Source organism: Dermacentor albipictus, chromosome 7 (genome assembly GCF_038994185.2).
Source record: "Dermacentor albipictus isolate Rhodes 1998 colony chromosome 7, USDA_Dalb.pri_finalv2, whole genome shotgun sequence".
NCBI lineage: Eukaryota > Metazoa > Arthropoda > Arachnida > Ixodida > Ixodidae > Dermacentor > Dermacentor albipictus.
In genome coordinates this window covers 104,010,243-104,032,294 of record NC_091827.1, presented here as the reverse complement: position 1 = coordinate 104,032,294, position 22,052 = coordinate 104,010,243, and the positions used below count along the sequence as shown (strand labels likewise).

The 22,052-nt window shown below is 44.3% G+C and overlaps 1 pseudogene; it reads right to left on the bottom strand.

Annotated features, from left to right (window-relative positions):
• Positions 1 to 18,172: 18,172 nt before the first annotated feature.
• LOC135919211 (uncharacterized) lies at positions 18,173 to 21,020 on the bottom strand (annotated as a pseudogene).
• Between the last annotated feature and the right edge of the window lie 1,032 nt (positions 21,021 to 22,052).

The window sequence follows — 22,052 nt, the reverse complement described above, 5'->3', positions numbered from 1 at the left end:
GCAAATCCTCTCCCATACTTCTCCAACAGCCCCGGTCATGGACTAATTGTGTCCATGCCATCCCTGCAAACTTAATCTCATCCGCCCACCTAACTTTCTGCCGCCCCTGCTACGCTTCCCTTCCCTTGGGATCCAGTCCGTAACCTTTCATGACCATCGGTTATCTTCCCTCCTCATTACATGTCCTGCCCATGCCCATTTCTTTTTCTTGAGTTCAACTAAGATGTCATTAACTCACGTTTGTTCCCTTACCCAATCTGTTCTTTTCTTATCCCTTAATGTTGCACCTATCATTCTTCTTTCCATAGCTCGTTGCGTCGTCCTCGATTTGAGTAGAGCCCTTTTCGTAAGCCTCCAGGTTTCTGCCCTGTAGGTGAGTACTGGAAAGACACAGCCATTATACACTTTTCTCTTGAGGGATAATTGCAACCTGCTGTTCATGATCTGCGAATGCCGGCCAAAAGCACCGCAGCCCATCCTTATTCTTCTGATTATTTCCATCTCATGATCCCGATCTGCCGTCAGTACCTGCCCAAAGTAGATGTATTCCCTTACGACTTCCAGTGCCTCACTGCCTATTGTAAGTTGCTGTTCTCTTCTGAGAGTGTTAAATATTACTTTAGTTTTCTGCTGATTAATTTTTAGAACAACTCTTCTGCTTTGCCTCTCCAGGTCAGTGAGCATGCATTGCTCTGAGTTATTTAGTTACTGAGTTACTGAGCATACATTGCAATTGGTTCCCTGAGTTACTAAGCAAGGCGATATCATCAGCGAATAGCAAGTTGCTAAGGTATTCTCCATCAACTTTTATCCCCAATTCTTCCCACTCCAGGTCTCTGAATACCTCCTGTAAACCTGCTGTGAATAGCATTGGAGAGATCGTATCTCCCTGCCTGACGCCTTTCTTTATTGGGATTTTGTTGCTTTCGTTGTGGAGGACTACGGTGGCTGTGGAGCCGCTATAGATATCTTTCAGCATTTTACATACGGCTCGTCTACACCCTGATTCCGTAATGCCTCCATGATTGCTGAGGTTTCGACAGAATCAAACGTTTTCTCGTAATCAATGAAAGCTATATATAAGGGTTGGTTATATTCCGCACATTTCTCTATCACTTGATTGATAGTGTGAATACGGTCTATGGTGGAGTAGCTTTTACGGAATCCTGCCTGGTCCTTTGCTTGACAGAAGTCTAAGGTGTTCCTGATTCTATTTGCGATTACCTTAGTAAATACATTGTAGGCAACGGACAGTTAGCTCATCGGTCTATAATTTTTCAAGTCTTTGGCGTCCCCTTTCTTATAAATTAGAATTATGCTAGCGTTCTTCCAAGATTCCGGTAGGCTCGAGGTCATGAGGCATTGCGTGTCCAGGGTGGCCAGTTTCTATAGAACAATCTGCCCACCACCCTTCAACAAATCTTCTGTAACCTGATCCTCCCCAGCTGCCTTCCCTATTTGCATATCTCCTAAGGCTTTCTTTACTTCTTCCGGCGTTACCTTTGGTATAACAAATTCCTTTAGACTATTTTCTCTTCCATTATCGCCGTGAGTGTCACTGGTACTGTATAAATCTCTATAGCACTCCTCAGCCACTTGAACTATCTTATCCATATTAGTAATGATATTGCCGGCTTTGTCTCTTAACGCCTACACCTTATTCTTGCCCATTCGCAGTTTCTTCTTCACTGTTTTTAGGCTTCCTCCGTTCCTGAGAGCATGTTCAATTCTATCCATATTATACTTCCTTATGTCAGCTGTCTTACGCTTGCTGCTTAACTTCGAACGTTCTGCCAGTTCTATTCTAGCTGTAGGGTTAGAGGCTTTTATACACTGGCGTTTCTTATCAGATATTCGGTCTCCTGCGATAGTTTGCTGGCATCCTGCCTAACGGAGTTACAACCGACTTCCATTGCACACTCCTTAATGATGGCCACAAGATTGTTGTTCATTGCTTCAACACTAAGGTCCTCTTCCTGAGTTAAAGCCGAATACCTGTTTTGTAGCTTGATCTGGAATTCCTCTATTTTTCCTCTTACCGCTAACTCATTGATCGGTTTCCTACGTACCAGTTTCTTCCGTTGTCTCCTCAGGTCTAGGCTAATTCGAGTTCTTACCATCCTGTGGTCTCTGCAGCGCACCTTGCCGAGCATGTCCACATCTTTTATGATGCCAGGGTTAGCGCAGAGTATGAAGTCTATTTCAATTCTAGTCTCGCCGTTCTGGCTCCTCCACGTCTACTTTCGGCTATCCCGCTCGCGGAAGAAGGTATTCATTATCCTCATAATATTCTGTTCGCAAACTCTACCAATAACTCTCCCCTGCCATTCCTAGTGCCTATGCCACATTCCCCCACTGCCTTGTCTCCAGTCTGCTTCTTGCCTACCTTGGCATTATTGCCGCCCATTAGTATGGTGTATTTGGTTTTCACTCTACCAATCGCCGATTCCACGTCTTCATAGAAGCTTTCGACTTCCTAGTCATCATGAGTGGTTTTAGGGGCGTAGACCTGTACAAGCTTCATTTTGTACCTCTTATTAGGTTTCACAAAAAGACCTGACACCCTCTCGTTAATGCTATAGAATTCCTGTATGGTACCAGCTATATTATTATTAATCAGGACTCTGACTCCTAGTTCTCTTCTCGCCGCTAAGCCCCGGTAGCTCAGGACGTGCCCGCTTTTTAGCACTGTATATGCTTCTTTTGGCCTCCTAAATTCACTGAGCCCTATTATATACCATTTACTGCCCTCTAATTCCTCCAATAGCACTGCTAGACTCGCCTCACTAGATAACGTTCTAGCGTTAAACCTTGCTAGGTTCATATTCCAATGGCGGCCTGTCCGGAGCCAGTGATTCTTAGCACCCTCTGCTGCGTCGCAGGTCTGACCGCCGCCGTCGTCAGTTGCTTCGCAGCTGCTGGGGACTGAGGACTGGAGTTTGATTGTTGTGTTCATATAGGAGGTCGTGGCCAAGTACTGCACCAGGGTGGCCAATCGTTCGCTGGTGAGGGAGTGCGTTACCGGTTCTGGTCACCGGGATCAGGCCACACTCCAGGCCTGTTTGCGCAATTTTATCAACACTCGGATTTTTTTTTCATCCGGCGGAAAATTGCCGGCACCGGGATTCGAACCACGGACCTCTTGCACGCGAAGCGGGTGTTCTACCTCTACGCCACCACTGCACCTCCTACGCCACCGCTGCACCTAGCCTGATAAGAAATCATGCTTTCCGTCATCACAATTTTTCAGTCACTGGATTACATCACCGGAATTCTCGGCATAGAAAAGATGATGTACACGAAGCCTTTCGGTGGTGTACACGAGCACGGTACTGTTATCTGTGGAATGTGATTTGCCTCTATGTGTCATCTTGATCATTATGCATACGGCTGAAAATATCAATGGTCGTTGTGGTTTATATCATTAGCTGAGGCCCGTGGTCCCTCTTATCGCTCTTTAGGCCGCCAGAAATAATCATTGTTTAAAGCGAAGTTTTCAAGAACAATATTTCCCGCCAGGCAATTATTGCCGGCAGGAGAGTACAAGTTGTTTATGTCGATTTACTGAGCGTACTGTTACATAACCAGCAATCAGGCACGCGCAAGTCAGCATCCCCTGCGCTTCTTTCTAATAACTCTCTCTTATCGATCAAACCCTCTACGGCAATAATCTCAAACCTCCATAATCATTCGAATAAACAACAATCTTACCAATCGTGGGAATTCTTATCTAAAGGCTGCTTGAGGCTCATTTGAGATATTTCGTAATTAATGGGTATGACATATTTCGTAATTTTAAGTAGGCTAGACAACGTATGATGCATAGAAAGTCTAAATCAGTTACACCAACTTCATGAGACGGCGAATCTGTTACTTAAAGAAAACAGCTAAATAGCAAAAATGAAGAATATGCTGGACCATTGCAGAGAAATTATTCGAGCAATACTGACACCTGTATGCTTTGTGAAAGTCACGCAAGATCAGTTTGACGGTGACACGCAACGTGCGTTCAAGAAATCAATGCACGACCTTGACCGCAACCCCTAAAAACCAATGTAGTTATTTTTTTAATATTTTTGTGCTATGTGGCTTTGAATGTGCAAGTGCTATCTGCAAATACTGTCGAGTCCTGTTATTTCGATTTCAACTAAATTGGCTAAAACACGTAGGCGGGCTTGATGGTTAGAATCCATGATAGAGTTTATAAGCGCGACTGAGCGAGGACGTAGAAATCAACAGCTAAACAGAGAAGCGCTGTCTCTGTGTACCTGTTCCTTTCCACGTCCTCGTTCAGTCGCCCTTATACACTCTATCAGCTTAATGGAGCGTTCGTTTAATTCGAGCGCATTGCATAGTGTCGGAGAGAAACCTTACATGTCAATGGAAAGAAAACTCATTAGTTCACATACGAAGACATGTGGCCTCTATCATTTGAACCTCTACTGGAGCAGCATCATGCGCGGGGCCGTTAATAAACAATTAAAACGAAGAATTCAAGAGTAGACAACTTTCCTAACTAGAAGACGATGGCGCGGCAGCACTGTGTCCTGCTCCGATGATGAGGACTTGCGCTATGCCCGGGGTGATACCCAATTTGCAAATTTTGCGAGTGCTGACGACACAGTTGACGTCTATCGGCCACTGACTGACCATGAAATTTATCTTCATTGTATAACCACGCTGAAGGCGTCTGTTTACGACGACACGCAACTACTATCATTAAAAGGTTTCGATTCGATTCAATTTTGAATTAGTTCAAGGTTCGATTTTGCACTGCTAGCTAAATAAACTTCTCAGACAATGCTACCAAATGTTGCGGTCTCTAAGTGTCTAATTACCGGAAGCTGAGTGTGTACACGTTGTGCCATTTTAACAGCGTATATAGAAATTACTCATTTGAAAATGTTTGAATATAAAGTACCCACTCGTTTTATAAAGGACTAACTCTAGATGGTACACGTTCGAAGAGGTTGACGTGGTGGACTAGACGATGCAGTTACACACGACGCTTGCGAAACTTGTATGGATGTATGGATTCAGCTTAGGCTGAAGCGGTGCTTAATGTTGTAAACGGCGAACTTGTACACCTTTACGCCTTCCAAACCGTGAGCAAGAACCTCTACTGCGAGACGTGATAGTAGAGTCGCTTGTTATGATGTCAAAAGCAAATATTAAGTGGAGGCTGTAGGTGTCCTTCATGAAATGGATGATCCACGTGTTTTGGGGCTTGAGAACTATGGTAGTGCCCCAGTGAGAACCAGGGTTATTTGATTTTTTGTGTCATTGCAATGACCCAGAAGTACGCACATGGGAGCAAACTGAACTAACTGTAGAAAGCAGTTGAATGGAATTCGTTATGCGCTTCTAGGAACAATCTGTAGCTCGAAGTTTGGATTGACAAAACATGTAGACTATAGAGAAGTGTGGACATACTTCTATATATTTCAGTTATATTGCGGTGACCTTATTGGTGCAGCTGCAACCGTCTGACCTTAATGCTTTATTTGCGTTTCGTAGGTAACAGGTGCAATGGCTAAGTATAGATGCCATCCTTGTTGCGAGTGCGCATTCCTGCATTGGTGGCTAGATTTCTTGCAGTTGCGGAATGCAAGAACACCAATATAACCCGATTTTAGTGCACGGTACGCGATTACAAGTAATAGATCCTTGTCCGCCGCCGTTGTTTAAGGTCTCTTCCCACCCGCCGTGTGGCTTTGGCACGTGAAAGCCTGTAATCAGTCACTCAATCTTGCAATAAATGTTGAAGTCGTGAATATGTTTCTCGACGTCGAATGTGCCAGGCCGCAAAATGAAGGGGAAAAACACAAAACGAAGGAACATTAGGAGTGCGCCACGTCACTTGATGATGAAGTCATGGAACAAGAAGTGTTGCAATACTCGTACGCTACTTCTGAAATAGCGTATAGCGTACCACACGGCCATTTTTTTTCTGAGAGATGCCAGAATCGCCCCCATTTGGCACCTGTCTATTTTACATGACCGCCCACATCTTTAATAGGTAACGTATCCTGCCAAGCTCTTTTACGCTAGCACATTAAAATAGCATCAGGCAAGAGCGACGGCAGTTGTTCACTGCGTTCAGCTCTTCATATATCGAAATACATTAGCGTTGCGTCTAACAAAATGTAAGAGATAGGGGTTAGCGCTTAGTTACAGAAAACTGTGCAACATTAAACAGCTAATATCATAGAGTTGCTGTTATTCCAAAGGCGGCACTTAGCATACTTACGCAACTAATGTTTTTCACAGTTATGGTTCCAATTTTTATGGCAAAGTACTTTATTATAGGTGAATGCGTTTAAATATTACAAAAGCGTAAAAAGAAATAAACTAACTCGCTGTGGTTGCTCAGTGACTATGTTCTTTGCGCTGCTGAGCACGAGGTCACGGGATCAAAACCTGGCCACGGCAGCCGCATTTTAATGGGGGCCAAATGCATAAACGCCTGTGTACTTAGATTTAGGTGCACGTTAAAGAACCCCAGGTGGTCAAAATTTCCGGAGTATGAAATTACGACATGCCTCCTAATCAGAAAGTGGTTTCGGCACTTTCACTGGTTTCAGCTCACATACATACATACATACATACATACATACATACATACATACATACATACATACATACATACATACATACATACATACATACATACATACATACATACATACATACATACATACATACATACATACATACATACATACATGCATGCATACATACATACATACATACATACATACATACATACATACATACATACATACATACATACATACATACATACATACATACATACATACAGTCCACGCTCAATTCTAGGAATATACGTATATGCTTTCGTCACTGCGCAGGAACAGACACCGCTTTTTAATCGGTCGTTTCTTCTAGATCTACTCAGTGTGGTTTCAAGATGTCGTCTAACGTCCCCTGGCGCAAAGCAAAGCTGGATGGTGGCCTGTCGTCATTGCAGCTTTTCGCCGAAGTAATTACGATAACTGTGCATTCTAGAAACTAGGGAGGCTATCGCAGGAGTGAAGCGGCCGATTTACTCTTCAAGGCGTTGTGTTGCTCTCGCAAAATGTCCAGTGGAGTGAAGTGCATTGTTCGCTGCGCCACCAAGGAGAGAGTGAAATGTGCTTTGCACTCTGCCCTTCAAAGAGAGAGTAGAATGCCCGTTTTACTCTTCTGGCACTAGAGAAGAAAACATAGCGTAATCGTCTGCTTCAACTGCAGGAGGCTGGCCGCGAACATGGCGATGCATCACTCACGCACGCTGAGGGAAGAACACACCGTGTTTCTTCTAAGAGAACAGGCAGCCACAGTCCAAAGGAACGCCGAGTGAGGGCTCTACTTTTTCACTCGGAGTTGCTCCACCGCGCGCGCGCTCAACATCGCGGAACAGCACAGCACGGGAGAAAGCTTATCCGTCCAGCGAGCAGCAACGGAGGCCATGCAAGGGAAATCGTGTGTCAGCGATCTCGCGTCGCCTCGAAAACACGACAGTCGTTCGCCATTTGTTGGAATAACAACAAATCATCCACGGTAAGTGAATTCGAACTTAGGTGCACATTCTGCGTATTTGACCTGCTGTCGCCAAGAAGTATCGCTGCCCTTAGCCGACTAGTTTGACAACTGGCTAGGCAATGGCGCTGTGTCTCTCCGTGTCAATCGTAAAAGCCAGTCGTCGCGATAACTACATGTGATTTTATTACTTGCCGCTATCCGGAAGAGCTTTGAAGATAGCAAACGCGGCCAGAACCATGTTCAATAAGACCTGAGGCGAGGGGACGCATAAAATGGTTTATTTACCAGCCCATAATTCCGAGCCTATGTGGAGCGTGCTTAGCCTGCCTTTTGTGTGTTTGATCTTATTCAGTTTGGCGGTCTACTGTGTACGGAACGCTGTTGAAATAATGAGTCGTATAACAGAAGGTGTCATCTTGCTCGCGGCATGCTATCGTTATAATGAGCCGCGCGCTTGACGGTATCGTTCGCACATGAGTAATCTGTGACCACTGAAGTTACGTGCAGCACGAGTGCTGGTTAGAAACTTTGCTGCAGGCATTTAGCTGCGTGTTGCAAGAGGACAATTGGGGCATTATCTTGAACTTACCGAAAACGCATGAGGAATTCATGTTTTATGCTGAGCATAAACTCCATATAAGCGATCTTGCGCGCGACAGCTACAAGCGATGCGATGGAGATGGCCCTTGTGTTTGCTCGACGCCTACAAGTCGTACTCTGCGAGCGGCGATTTTGAGGGACGTGTCCCCGGCGTTTCCGGTATGAGGGCTGCAAATACGCGTCGAAACTAGCGTGGCACGTGTTTTAGTAATCTAACTTGATGTATATTACTGTAAAAACCACCATAAAATATTTCCTCAGGTCTTTTAGTAGGTTCTTATCCTTGCACGTAGAAAAATTCAATCACTTGCTCCTTCCGCGCGACAATCGGTAGTACTTGAGGGATGTTCATCCCGTTCCGGATCGCACTATTGGCTAGTCGCTCATAGCACTTCCTCGAGACGAGCGACTATTTCTAGATTTCCAGAACCGAGCGGTCTGTTCAAGCGACGGACCGTTTCGTCGCTCGAAGCCGTCGCTCGTCGCCGTCGCGCACTAAATCGCTCTCATGTAGTTTAACCTTAAGACTGAACTGTTTTCGCTCCTTTATGGAAATGGTATGATTATATGTCTGATTTTGTCACCTGTTGCTATTTTCGAGCGCGGTGCGAATCTGAAAGGGTGCTTATGTCTACAAATTCGGTGAATTGTCAAGCAGCGAGTTATGAATCGGCTTATGAAAGGCTGCTGTGTGAAATTACAATTGCAGGGCCGCTTTGCATGCGCTTATTGTTTTGGACATGCCTGTGCATTTGGTAAAATGAGTTCGCGTTTCAGCGTTATGTCATATGAACAGCTAAATTACCCTTCCTTTGGAGTTTCCAAGCGGAATGTGTGCATCTTGCTACTGCATGGCAGATCAAAATGTGTTTATCGCTTTAATATTCTTATTAGAGAAATAAAGTGTCAAACTAGAACGTTGCTTTATTTCCGTGTTACCAGTCGTCTGTCGTAAACAAAAGAAAGAGTTCGTCTAGTAAACTATTAACTGCGATCTAACTGCCGCTTTTACATCCCTTCAAGAATGTAAAATGCTCGATTTCAAACTGCAGCAGTAGTCCAGTCCCTCAAAAATGAACCCAGTTGCGCATCTCATAAATGAAAATAAATTCATGCCTTTTACTACGCTTAGATGCAGGCCGTAGTAAACTTTCTTGTTATTATTAAAATGTGGGTAAGTTTGCCAAAACAAGCCTTGTTACCTTTCTTATAGGCACATCCAGTCATATCCATTGAACTGGAGGACCATATTTTCATCCCTAAAGAGCATCATGTTTGCAGACATGCTCCTCAAATTAGGGCTTGAGCTCTGGCACAACCAAAGATGGTGCGGGGGCACAGTGCGCACGTGATTAGGATGCGTCACAAGGGCTGCTTGCGACACACCAGACCAATGACAGACTTACGATATCTGACAATGACCAATATTCTATTTATTAGCAGGAGTGTCTAACACTGGTGCTGTACGAGGATGAACTTTCGGTTATTTCTTTTTTTGTTTTTATCTAAAAATAAATCCTAGGTCAGCAGTTGACTGCTGCAGGCATTTAGATGTTTCGCATGCATTTCAGTAGGAAGGCTAAGATTTAAGACTCTCCTTTAGTACCATGACCTTGACTATCTTGATGTTTTTAACGCCATGTCTACATGTTGACTTTTGCACACAATATTTTTCAGACAGCTGGTTTATGTAACGCAAGAATGCAGCTGCAAGGACACAAGGATGGCGAAGATCCAGCCCAGCACGACTTCACGTAGTGCAGAAGAGCGCTCGCCAAATAATCAAAATACATTGCCATGTAACTTGGACAAGAAAACTGGAATGTGGGTATATTGGGTGTACCATTCGACTAAATGTCAACAAAATAAAATACCATGTGTCACACCGAGATGAAAATTCTCAGATGCTCTAGGCAGTCATTTTAACATGGTACTTTTATGTAATGTCTCTGATGGGAAAGTCAGTATCAAGTATGCTCTCTCGAGACAAACACATTTTTGTGAAAACGCAGTTTTGTGAGAAGTGACTGCTTTTTGTCTTGCCTACAAACAGATATATCCATGTGATAAATTAGTGGTACAATGAAATTGCATATTTGCTTAGTGGCATGGTACTCATTGCAATGAGCACGATACCTGTGTTCGCTATTAAAAGCAACAGCTCATGCTTGGTCAGCTGCTGGCATGCATTTACCTACTTTAATAGCTTACATAAAGAGCGCGTGAAACAAGGGTCCAAATACAAACCACTGTGATCCTGTATTTTAAATGCTGACATCAAGCAGGCAGATTTTCATGTCTTCCCTTTTATGTATTTTTACGCGTCATTTTAGAATTATGGTTTCCTTTTAGGTTCCAGAATGGGGAAGCAATGAGGGAAGAGAATCTCATGTTTAAGAAGTGATTATTGCTTACGTGCATGCTCACGAAACCAGTTCATTAGAGCCTCTTGCACATCCTGAAGCGAAAGCAAGGAACAATTATTGCCTTCATCTATACACCGTGGTGCATACCTTACTTCTTAGAAGCCGGTGAGTCACTTGAAATTTAACCTTACTTTAAAAATGTGAAATTGTGGTTTCTCCTTCTGTGAAATAGTCATATGATAGCTTCTGGCAGGTACATGATGTTTTTATTAGGGCGACTCAATGTACTTTTCAACCAAGTATGCTAGCCGAGGTAGAGATGCGTTCAGTGCAAAGAACTGCGAGCATCTGAGTAGAACACTTGTTCATCAATTGGCGGATGTGAACATATAGTGTTAGGCAAAAGGCCCTTAGTTTCATGGCTTGCGTAGCCATAATTTTTATAAGGCAAAATAAAATTAAAGCATTTTTGCACATAGTAAATTTCTGGATATATGATAGAGTACACAGTGAGGCGATGTATTAAGCTTCCTTGACACATATGTGCTTGTTTTTAAACGAAGATTCTGTGAAGTGTGAACACTTCAGTAGGAAAGAAAGCTTTGGCTTGAGGTAGTGGGTTCATTGTTCAAGTATCCGCATAGTCGCATGCGAAATCCCCGTGCACGGAAGGGATATGTGCAACTGGATGGTGCCATTGTCAATTTATGTTTTGCTTCTTTGTCTTTTTCATGCACTTCCCTGCCTGTACTTATGCTTATGTCGCCTTTGATCCAGCATATTCGTCACATCTGGTTTTTCGTTCATACCTAAAGCCATGGCATACTTTAGTTAGATTGCATATTCAACGAGGCACAATATTTCATCATGTATTTAGGCAAGCTGCTCCTGAGATGTATAGCATTCGTACTGCAATGGGAATAAAAAGTTACCGTATATGACAAGAAATTTGATGCGCGAGATTTTAATCCCAATTATCCTTGCAGTTTCATACTCATTTGCTACAAATTAGATAAAGTTGTAAATTAAATTGTATTTATTTGTGAAATAGTCTAACGAATAAATACCAACTGCACCAGGAAACTACTTTCGTGAGGAGGCCAACCGAATAGCAAATATGAAACGCTTGTGTACCCCTTTGAGACCGGGCAAGATATTGCTGCAGTACCACGACAAGACACACTTAGAAACAGTGGGGTGCGGTCCATACATGAATAACTTTATGTGAAAAATAACCAAAGCTAGTTAGACTTGCGGCCTCCCATGAGAATACGTTACACATTTCTAAACGCCCTGTACCCTCAGTCAGGAACATCCATACGCTCTACAGCACGTTATCAAATGAGCTGCTGCCTTAGAATATGGCATACAAAAAGTTTCTAGCACAATGTATCTACATTTCCAGTCTCATGCTTAGCAGCTCATCTGGTAACCGCTGCCATATAAGTGCACGCGTTTTGTGGCAGAAATGTGTTTGCTGACCAGCAATGAGGCGCATATTTCTCTTCGATCACATTGTCAATACTTTGTGAGTTTGCACACATTTGTTCTATGTTTAAGTTTCCATTGTATACCTTCTTTTTGAAAATAAGGAGCCCATTGAAATTAAACGATATTTCTACATTGTAATAATAATGAGACTTTAGAGAATATACTTATGTTTTATTACAAGATATGTTCTGAAGTTCATGGACATCATTGTAATCTGACTTTATGTGTTTGACAACATCTTTCTCAAAGTATTATTCAGTTTGTCTTGTGATTGATCAATGAAGGTTTTGAGCTTTCAAGAGAGAAAATGTTTCATTTGAGTAACTAGGCAACTACGGATTACATCTGTTCACCAAGCATAATTGCAGGAGCTGCTTATGAAGGAAAGAAATGTTCCCCCCATGTAAGTATTGCGCATCCCTTCTAACGTGACGATGGATCTACATCATTCTTTCACACTATTGGGAAGAGTACGCGCACTGTACTCTGAAGGAGTACAAACACTCTGTTTGGGGGAGTAGAAACACTCGGCTTGGAGAAGTAGAAGTACTCGGTTTGGAGGAGTAGAAGCACGTGGTCTGGGGGAATACTATTACATCTGTAGGGAGAGTATTAGCACTCTGCGGAATAGTATTAGCACTCCCTTGCAGCGGAGTTCCAAAACTCTGTCAGGAGGAGTTGTCCTACCCTCTCTCAAAGAGGGTCGATATATTCTGGAAAAGGGAGTGAAATATGGGACAAGCAGGTACTCCCTCAAAAAGAGGGTCCGGAACTCTATTTGTTTTCAGAGTGTAGTCATTTCGATGGTTCTTCATAGCTGATTTTTAGTTACGTTTGCCCGTTTGTTCAATGAGCATCCGGTGTATTTATCCATAGGTCGACCTCTAACGCTAGCTTGAACATATCAGACATTTCTCAATGAATTGGCGACATCGTGCCTCTAATGGTACCTTTCATTTAGCATCCGTACTCAAAGGAAAGAATATGAAGGCTCACCTTATACATATCGTATAAAAAAAAGTGAGAGCAAAGCGGAGAAGAGGCACTGACCAAAGCAACAAATAACTACGAAAAAAGAAAGAACCTAGCCCTATGTATCCATATAGTATAGATCAGGTATAGAGGCGGGAAGACCCGACAAACATCTCGTAAACAAGCAATAATTGTACATAAAGCACCAGTAACTGAATTGCTTTTACGGGAGAAACAAATAAGGCAATAAAATAACGCAATTGTAAGGATGCGTCAAACGTAAAGAATTTTAGAACTTCAATTATTAGGTTTTGCAGTAATTGAAGGCCGGTGTTGGTGCAATACTTTACATGTATACTTTATGAATGGTAACAGTTACTGTCAATGAAAATATCATCGCTTTAGGCATACATGTAACGTTCAGAACAACGTTCATTTGGGCTAGATTGTGGATACTTGAACTCGGAAAGAACAGCGCCAACTAAGACTAATTCATGCATGAATACCAAGCCCCACCTCTTCTCTTTAAAACTTTCTAGGACAGTGCCTACACCATCTGTGTAAGTCATCACTATAGGTTTTTTTTTTTTCAAAACTATTAAAAAAATCGTCAACATACCTGAACACTTTTAGTACACCCTTTCCTGTTAATATTGGCTCCAATGCTCTGTCAATAGAGGTTAAGAAAATGTTGGTAAATCCCGGGCCTACGCAGGATCTGACAAAAATCCCTTGTCTTTGTCAATAAAATGTGTTCTCAAAAGTGAGAAACGTCACACCAAGGTAAAATTCTAGCATTCTCATAAAATTTTTATGGACGTGCCAGAGGAGTTTTGGAACTCAACTGCACCGCTACTTTCTAATGCATCTCTGACAGAAGCAAATAAGGCATCAGTGGGCACGGAGTAAAACAAACCTTCAACATCTCTTAAAAACACATACCCAGTGGAAGCACTTTCCTCAAGAAACCTAACAAAGTCTTTTCAACTCCTCGTGACAAAGGGATCTTGAACATTAAGGGATGTAAGGAACGTTTGGATATACTTGCTGCACATAGCCTGCCACATTGCATCCTCGCTGACCATTGTTCCGAATCGCATTGGCGGTTTTTACGTTTTGACCGTAAAGAACACTGAAACGACTTTGCTTTTCCTATTACAAATATGATTGGCCAGCCTGGTCAGATCTAATTATATGCACATCGCTTGTCCTGTGCCATTCACCCCTCATGATTGTCTTAGTTGGCACTATTCTTTCCTAGTTCATGTAACGTGTTACCGATTTTCTTCAGTGCCGATTCACTATACCTCAGGCATTCCCTTCATTTCGGTTTGCCTTATGTTCGCGCAAAGCGCCCCCCTGCTAATCACATCTCTGCTTTACGCCATATCAGATGAACTGCACAGAGGTGATTAGAAATCCAGAAAAATATAAGCTGACAAACAATTGCAAGCTATGTATTAGTTAAATAACAATTTATGCTTAGTGCTGGCGATTTATCGCGACGCTTCGTGTTTGGAGCCTCTTGCGCTCTGCATGTGCCTCTAAGTTGGGCAACTATGCACTATATTTTTGATGCAGTATGCTGTACTTAGTTTTCGTACTTTTTCTGGTTATTTTTGTGAATGCCCTTTTCTCCCACATGCATAACTACAAATAAAAATGGGAAGCATGCGCAAAGGTGCGATCTGGGTTATCCGCAGACGCTGCCGTCATAGGCGTAATGTATTCAAGATCGATTTGAAATTAACAGCATGGCAGTGAATTCAGATGGCTTCAAGAAGGACCCTATATGAGCAGTGTATTTTCTGTGGCGAATTATTCAATGAGCGCCTGAATCGGACGTAACCGTACCAGAGTTATCGGTATGACTTGCTGCTTATTGTGCGGCGTGATGAGAAATTTATGAAAAAAAGAATGAAACAAAAGGCTAGAAAATGCAGGGTCAATATGCACAAACGTTCTTATGCTAGAACGGTTAATAAACGAGATGTCAATCAATAGTGAAGTCAGAAATGTTAATATTGAATGTGTCTGTCAAATGGAAGATAACCTACGAATAGAAAGCTTTGCGGACTTAGACAATGGGTCCCATTTACTTTCAGTTATATGAAGTAATGTGTTATATAAGTGTATAACGTATAATGTGGTATTATACATATTATACTATATAATATATTATATAGATAAATTTTATTTGCAAGTGTGTTATAAGAAGTAAGAAATATAAGCCCTATAAGTAGTAGGGAGGTAGTGTTCATTTCGCTTTCTGGTATTAAATGACACTTACTACAGTCTACGCACGCTTTAAGAGAAGAGTTGTTAAAACTACTAAAGCACGGAGGAAGAAGAAAGTTTTTTTCTGTTGTGCATTTTGGTCTCTCGCAGCTCTTTTTAGCCCACATGTTTACGAACGGTGATTCAATACCGCTGCCGGAAGGAGTTGCCTAACAGTCCACTAAGCAAGAAGGATTCTTGCTGGGGCGTCCACATTTTAGCGCTCCCCGAGGACCTCAACATATCCGCCTGACATACAGCACGTCGAAGCTGCTAGGCTCAACCAGCCGCGGCGGAAAATGTTCCGAGCACACATGGAGCGAACAGCGTGCGACACGTGGTTTTTGTTTTTGGTGAGGTAGTTGGCGAAGCAGAATAGCTTCTCAGAACAACCGCCGTAAACATGCCGTCTCTTGGGCTTCTCGCCGATATTTGCTATCGCTTCTGGTTTTTGAGATAACAATGTGCCCGTTTGCCGCTTAGATTGCGCAGGCTTACCAGGCTTACAGTGTTTTGAGAAGCGACCATCCGGAAATACAACAAATCTTTCCTCAATTGTCTCATTGCAGAGGAGCATAAAGGTTCATCCGAGCACAACGCTGTGTGTTATTGACAGTTTATTCGGCAGTAAAGCAGATGTGTGCTGCTGTACAGGAAAGATCAAGGAACGTTTCAACAGCGTCAATTCAAAGAAAAAGACTGTCGTAAATTTCCTCGTGTCGCAAAACATTTTGAAGAACAACTCACGTACCACATAAGTTTGAAGTGGCGAATGCAATTATCGTATGAATTAAGACAGCACTGATTGCTAGCTGGTAGCATGCTCAAGAGCACAGAAATAGTTCTTGAGAAATCCGGGCTGCCGGCAGCGGCAAGACTACTTTGAGAAACTCCAGTTTATTAGGTTTTCTGTGGTACTTGCCAACCACACTCGAAGTAAACTGTCGGACAGACGCGCAGTTGTGTGACAGCTAGAGCTATGCGTTAGATCAATGGTGTCCTGCATCGTTGTGACAAGCAGCTGCGCTGTCGATTGAGCACGAAGATTATACCACCCGTTACGTGATTAGACAACTCCTAACTTTATTTTAAGTTCCCTCACTTTCATTTGCACTGAATGAAGATTTTCGTGCGTCGCAGTAGGATCGGCGTAGTGATAGTGAATAAACATGCTATTGCTTATTGCTTACATTCACTCTTCCCACCCTTCACACCATCGCTTATAATTTGACCGCTTATTGAGCATCGCGCAATGACATTGTTGTATTACGGCACATAAATTGCCTTGCAATGCAGGCTCTTTCTCTTGAAATTTGATGACCATACCCTCGCGCCAATAAGGTGCACTGCTTCGCAAGTTACATTTAGCGCTTAAACGGTATCAAACGCTAACCACATAGTGAATGTTGTAACGGTTAACTTCAGTGGCTCATCCAGCTCCACAGTTAGATACTATGACAGCGATGACGCTATCGGCAGCGTTGGCATGAGGACGACGATGACGTGACCACAATGCAATCGCAGTATGGCATCCACGAGACATCGACGCAATGGCAGAGACAGGAGCGCGATCATAACTGCACCACGCTGACAGCTACCTCATGAGACAAATGTGTGGACGGAAGTGCAAGGACCATGGTTTGTCGAAAGTGGTGGCATGGCAGTGGCACCTCCACTGACTGAGCGGTTGCTGGCAGAACTACTCTCGATGGAGTGCGGAACAGTTTGAGCCCTGATGCACACGCTCGGAACGCCCATGCTGTCGGAGATGGCCTGGCTTTGCAGGAAGAATAGTAAACATCGGTACTTTGTATGCAGTCCAACAGCAGAAGTCCTCGTATTGTCAATACAACTGCACCAATATTCCCAAAAGGAACAGCAAGAACAGACTGACTGTTCGAAAATAGTTCTTAGTAAAACACTACAAAAATGCGATACCTCCACTTCCTGACATAACAAACATAACAGGGTGCAGCGCTTCGTTTTTGGAAACCGGCTCACCTTCTTTTTCGGGTCGCTATGTTGATCACAGCCAGGACTTGAAGAAAGTGCAGGAAAGCTCGCACAGTTGCAATCCAAGCCCACACTATCATCACGTGATGGTACAAGGCACGCTTATGTAAATTGTTCTCATTCGGAAGCACGACAGGAGGACGATTAGAACGGAAAGAAATTCGAACGACCAGCCGGCTTAAAACAACAAATTGCCGCAGTAGGTACCTTACGCGCGAGTGCTGACGACCTCACCATCTGCACTACGGGAAGGTCGACAGGTAAACAGCAAGATGCTCTGCAGGAAGCCGTTGGCAAAACGGAAATGTACCTCGAATCGCGTTGAATGACGTGCGCACCCGAAAAGTCGGAGCTCTTGGTGCTAAGACAGTGCACAAGAGGCCGACAACCGCAGTAGATACAAGAACCACAGGTAAATGTAGAAGGCATCATGTCCGCAGGTTACAACGCTTCGCATCCTCGGACGTCTGGTTCAAAAGGACGGGGCCGGCGGGTAGAGTTGGAAAAAAACTCACAGAGCAGTGCAACTAGTAACCCAGTTGATTAAAAGGGCGACGAGCAAAAGTCACGGACACAAGGAAGTAGACTGCACGAGAATGCTACAAGCGCTGGTTACGAGCATCGTCACGCACAGGACCCCAACGTTGCCACAAAGAACACTCAACGAGATAAAACCAGTGTCCTCATCACAAAAGCGTACAAAATTGTCTTGGGCCTGTCGTCCCCCGCGTCCACAGTGAAACTAGCCAAATGTGAGTACACAACACATGGAATGAGCTCGTGGAAATGCACAACATCAACGAGCTGGAGAGACTAAAGCTCGCAAAGACGTGAATTGGATGAAAAACGTTTATTCAACGGATTGAGAGTTTGCAGGCTGAACATGGCTCTTCACATAGGTGGAGTCCTTAGTCTGGGAACCCACTGGACGAAGCTGCTACCCGCGCCCATTGGACTAGAGCCCTTTGGGACTCCAGCGCCGAGCAATTGAGTAGGGCTGCCTCCGATGCCTCTCTAGTGGGGGAAGGGTTGGGGGGAAGGGACGGATTCATCTGACATGCCCACACCATGTGAAAGTTATCGGAGACTTCCCCACAGTGAGGGCATCGCCCATCAACTTTTGGGTCAAAATGTTTTGCTATTGCAGGACACAACAGGGTGTTTGTCTGCAGGCGCCGCAGTGTTCGTTCATCGGCCTTACTGAGGCCCTTAGCAGTGACCGGGAAAAGCCGATGACGTTCGCAATAGTCTGCCAGAATTTCCCTGAACCCCAGAAGCCGTTGTCTAATCTCTGAGCCGGAAGAATCTGGTTGAGGTGCCCGGTGGGTAACCGCTCGGGCGGCCACGTCAGCAGCCTCGTTACCTCTAAGGCCCCGGTGGCCCGGAGTCCAAATAATGCATTTGGGTGAGGGGTCCGATTCCCTCACGGCTCGTTGTAAAATGCGGTAGGCTAAAGGTGATACCTCGCCCGCCAGGTAGTGCTCACAGGCTCTGCGCGAATCTGTGATGATTACCTTCGAATTCGGGTTCGAGGCGGCAAGTGCTATAGCAACCTCCTCGGCCTGCGCGGAGTTGAAAGCGCGGTAGGAAAGTCCGTTAACTCATTGGTCCTGGTGAACTACGGCAGCCGTGTAGAATCCAATGGGCGACGGCCCTGCCACATCAACGTAGTATACACCCTGCTTTAATCCATATTGGTGTTCGAGAGCCCGAGCGCGCGCCTTTCGTCTGCCTTCATGTGTCTGCGTGTCCATGTTGCGCGGGAGTGGAGGGACCCAGAGCGTGTGACGCCAGAGCTCCGGAAGCCTGCATGTCTCCTCTGGAATGCACTCGTGTTGTTTGTGCAAGCGGTCTAGCAAGTGGCGCCCGGACACCGTCTGCGAGAGTCGCGTGTATTGGTTCACAAGGTGGGCCTCCTTTAACTCCTGGTAGGAGTTAAGCTACTACCAGTTAACTCCTGGCAGCAGTAGCTCCCTCCTGGTAGGAGGGAGCTACTCCGTAAAGGCTACTCAACAATAGACCATATTCACACTATCAATCAAGTGATAGAGAAATGTGCAGAATATAACCAACCCTTATATATAGCTTTCATTGATTACGAGAAAGCGTTTGATTCAGTCGAAACCTCAGCAGTCATGGAGGCATTACGGAATCAGGGTGCAGACGAGCCGTATGTAAAATACTGAAAGATATCTATAGCGGCTCCACAGCCACCGTAGTCCTCCACAAAGAAAGCAACAAATCCCAATAAAGAAAGGCGTCAGGCAGGGAGATATGATCTCCCCAATGCTATTCAAAGCGTGTTTACAGGAGGTATTCAGAGACCTGGATTGGGAAGAATTGGGGACAAAAGTTAATGGAGAATACCTTAGTAACTTGCGATTCGCTGATGATATTGCCTTGCTTAGTAACTCAGGGGACCAATTGCAATGCATGCTCACTGACCTGGAGAGGCAAAGCAGAAGAGTGGGTCTAAAAATTAATCTGCAGAAAACTAAAGTAATGCTTAACAGTCTCGGGAGAGAACAGCAATTTACAATAGGCAGCGAGGCACTGGAAGTCGTAAGGGAATACATCTACTTAGGGCAGGTAGTGACGGCGGATCCAGATCATGAGACTGAAATAATGAGAAGAATACGAATGGGCTGGGGTGCGTTTGGCAGGCATTCCCAAGTCATGAACAGCAGGTTGCCATTATCCCTCAAGAGAAAAGTATATAATAGCTGTGTCTTACCAGTACTCACCCACGGGGCAGAAACCTGGAGGCTTACGAAAAGGGTTCTACTCAAATTGAGGACGACACAACGAGCTATGGAAAGAAGAATGATAGGTGTAACGTTAAGGGATAAGAAAAGAGCAGATTGGGTGAGGGAACAAACGCGAGTTAATGACATCTTAGTTGAAATCAAGAAAAAGAAATGGGCATGGGCAGGACATGTAATGAGGAGGGAAGATAACCGATGGTCATTAAGGGTTACGGACTGGATCCTAAGGGAAGGGAAGCGTAGCAGGGGGCGGCAGAAAGTTAGGTGGGCGGATGAGATTAAGAAGTTTGCAGGCACGGCATGGCCACAATTAGTGCATGACCGGGGTTGTTGGAGAAGCATGGGAGAGGCCTTTGCCCTGCAGTGGGTGCAACCAGGCTGATGATGATGATGATGAGGAGGAGTTAAGCACACCTAGAGCCAACAACTTAGCGTTGCAGGTAGCCACCGGGAGGTCCAAAGCTCGCTTTGTAACCTTCCTTATGATGGCGTCGATGCGTTCATCGTGTTTCTTTGTAGTTCGGAGGTAGGGTACGGAGTATAGGATCCTGCTGGTTACGAAGGCATGGGCGGGCCGAAGCGCGTCCCTGCCCCGCAACCCGCCGCGTTTGTTGGAAACGTGGTGGATCATACGTCCGACCTGTTCGCCTATGCGTTTGAGTTTGTCGATAGTGGATTCCGGGCTGAGTCTGTGATGTATGAACAGACCCAGGATCCGGATCTCCTCGACCTCTCTAATAGGACCTCCCATCAGAAAGAGACGCAAACTCGTGTTGTCTTTGGGATTGGTTTTAATGTGAAGAAGTTCCGATTTCGCAGGAGCGCATTGGAGACCACAGTGGATAGCATAACTATCGACGATGGAGGCGGCCCGCTGGAGGCGGTCCTCCATTTCCCCAACGCTCCCTTCGGTAGTCGAAATTGTTATGTCATCCGTGTAAAGTGCCTGTTGGATGCCTTCCACCCGGGCCAATTGATGTGGAAGCTGCATCATGGCAAGGGCCCCGCTCGGAGATCTGGGCTACCAAGTCGAGCATGAGCGTCCCCTACCTCAGCGTATCCCACACGAGATCAAAGACAAGCTACACGTAAGCACGATGCCCAGAAACATTCATCCCGAGCAGGATAAGGAACGGAGACAGGCGAGAATACAAGCACTAAAGCAATATCTCCAACGCACCAGCAACACAGAAGAAAGCGTGAGATACCACGCTAGTGCCGCTTCAGTTAGACCAGCCCATCAATATCCTAGAAAGTTTTTTGTTTTAAGACCGAGGGGATTCCATGTCTTTATCACGAGAGTTTTAAAATTTCTTCCCTATTTTTTATGAGGTCAGCCAGTCAGTGGACATAGATGAAGCTTGGATTCTTTTCAGAGATAAATAAAGGCTTTAATTGAAAAATACATACCTTCCAAGCTTTTGACAACTAGACGCCGGAAAGATAAACCTTGTGTAGATAAGAAAATTCGCTCGCTAAATAACAAAAAAACGCCGCCTGTATGCTCCGTATTTAAACACTCGCAATCAGTCTGTTTTTCATGAAATGCGTCATGTGAACTTATAAACCAACTAAATAAACAAACGCATATTTCATCGCTTGACGCAAATTTTAGGAATAATCTTAAAGCATTTTGGAACTTTGTTAAAATAAATGGTAAAGCTTACAACACTGTCCGCAGTTTATCAGTTCGCGAGAAAAAAGTTCTTGATGCTTATGAGAAGGCTTGCTGTCTGAATTCCTATTTTAAATGTGTTTTTTTCTGAGACGTACACTGATGAACTGCCGTAAATATATGAAATAGTCTACGAGAATATGCCTATGGTTACTGTCCTATATAATGGTATTCTCTAGCTTATTTCTAATCTGAACAATAAATCGGCTGGTGGTCCTGATAGCATTCCGTCGCAGGTATTAAAATCCTGCTCACAAGAAATTGCGCATTCTTTAGTAGCTCTGCTTTATAAATCGTTAAATACCATTTCATTACCTGCATAGCGGAAGGCAGTCCACGTTGTTCCTC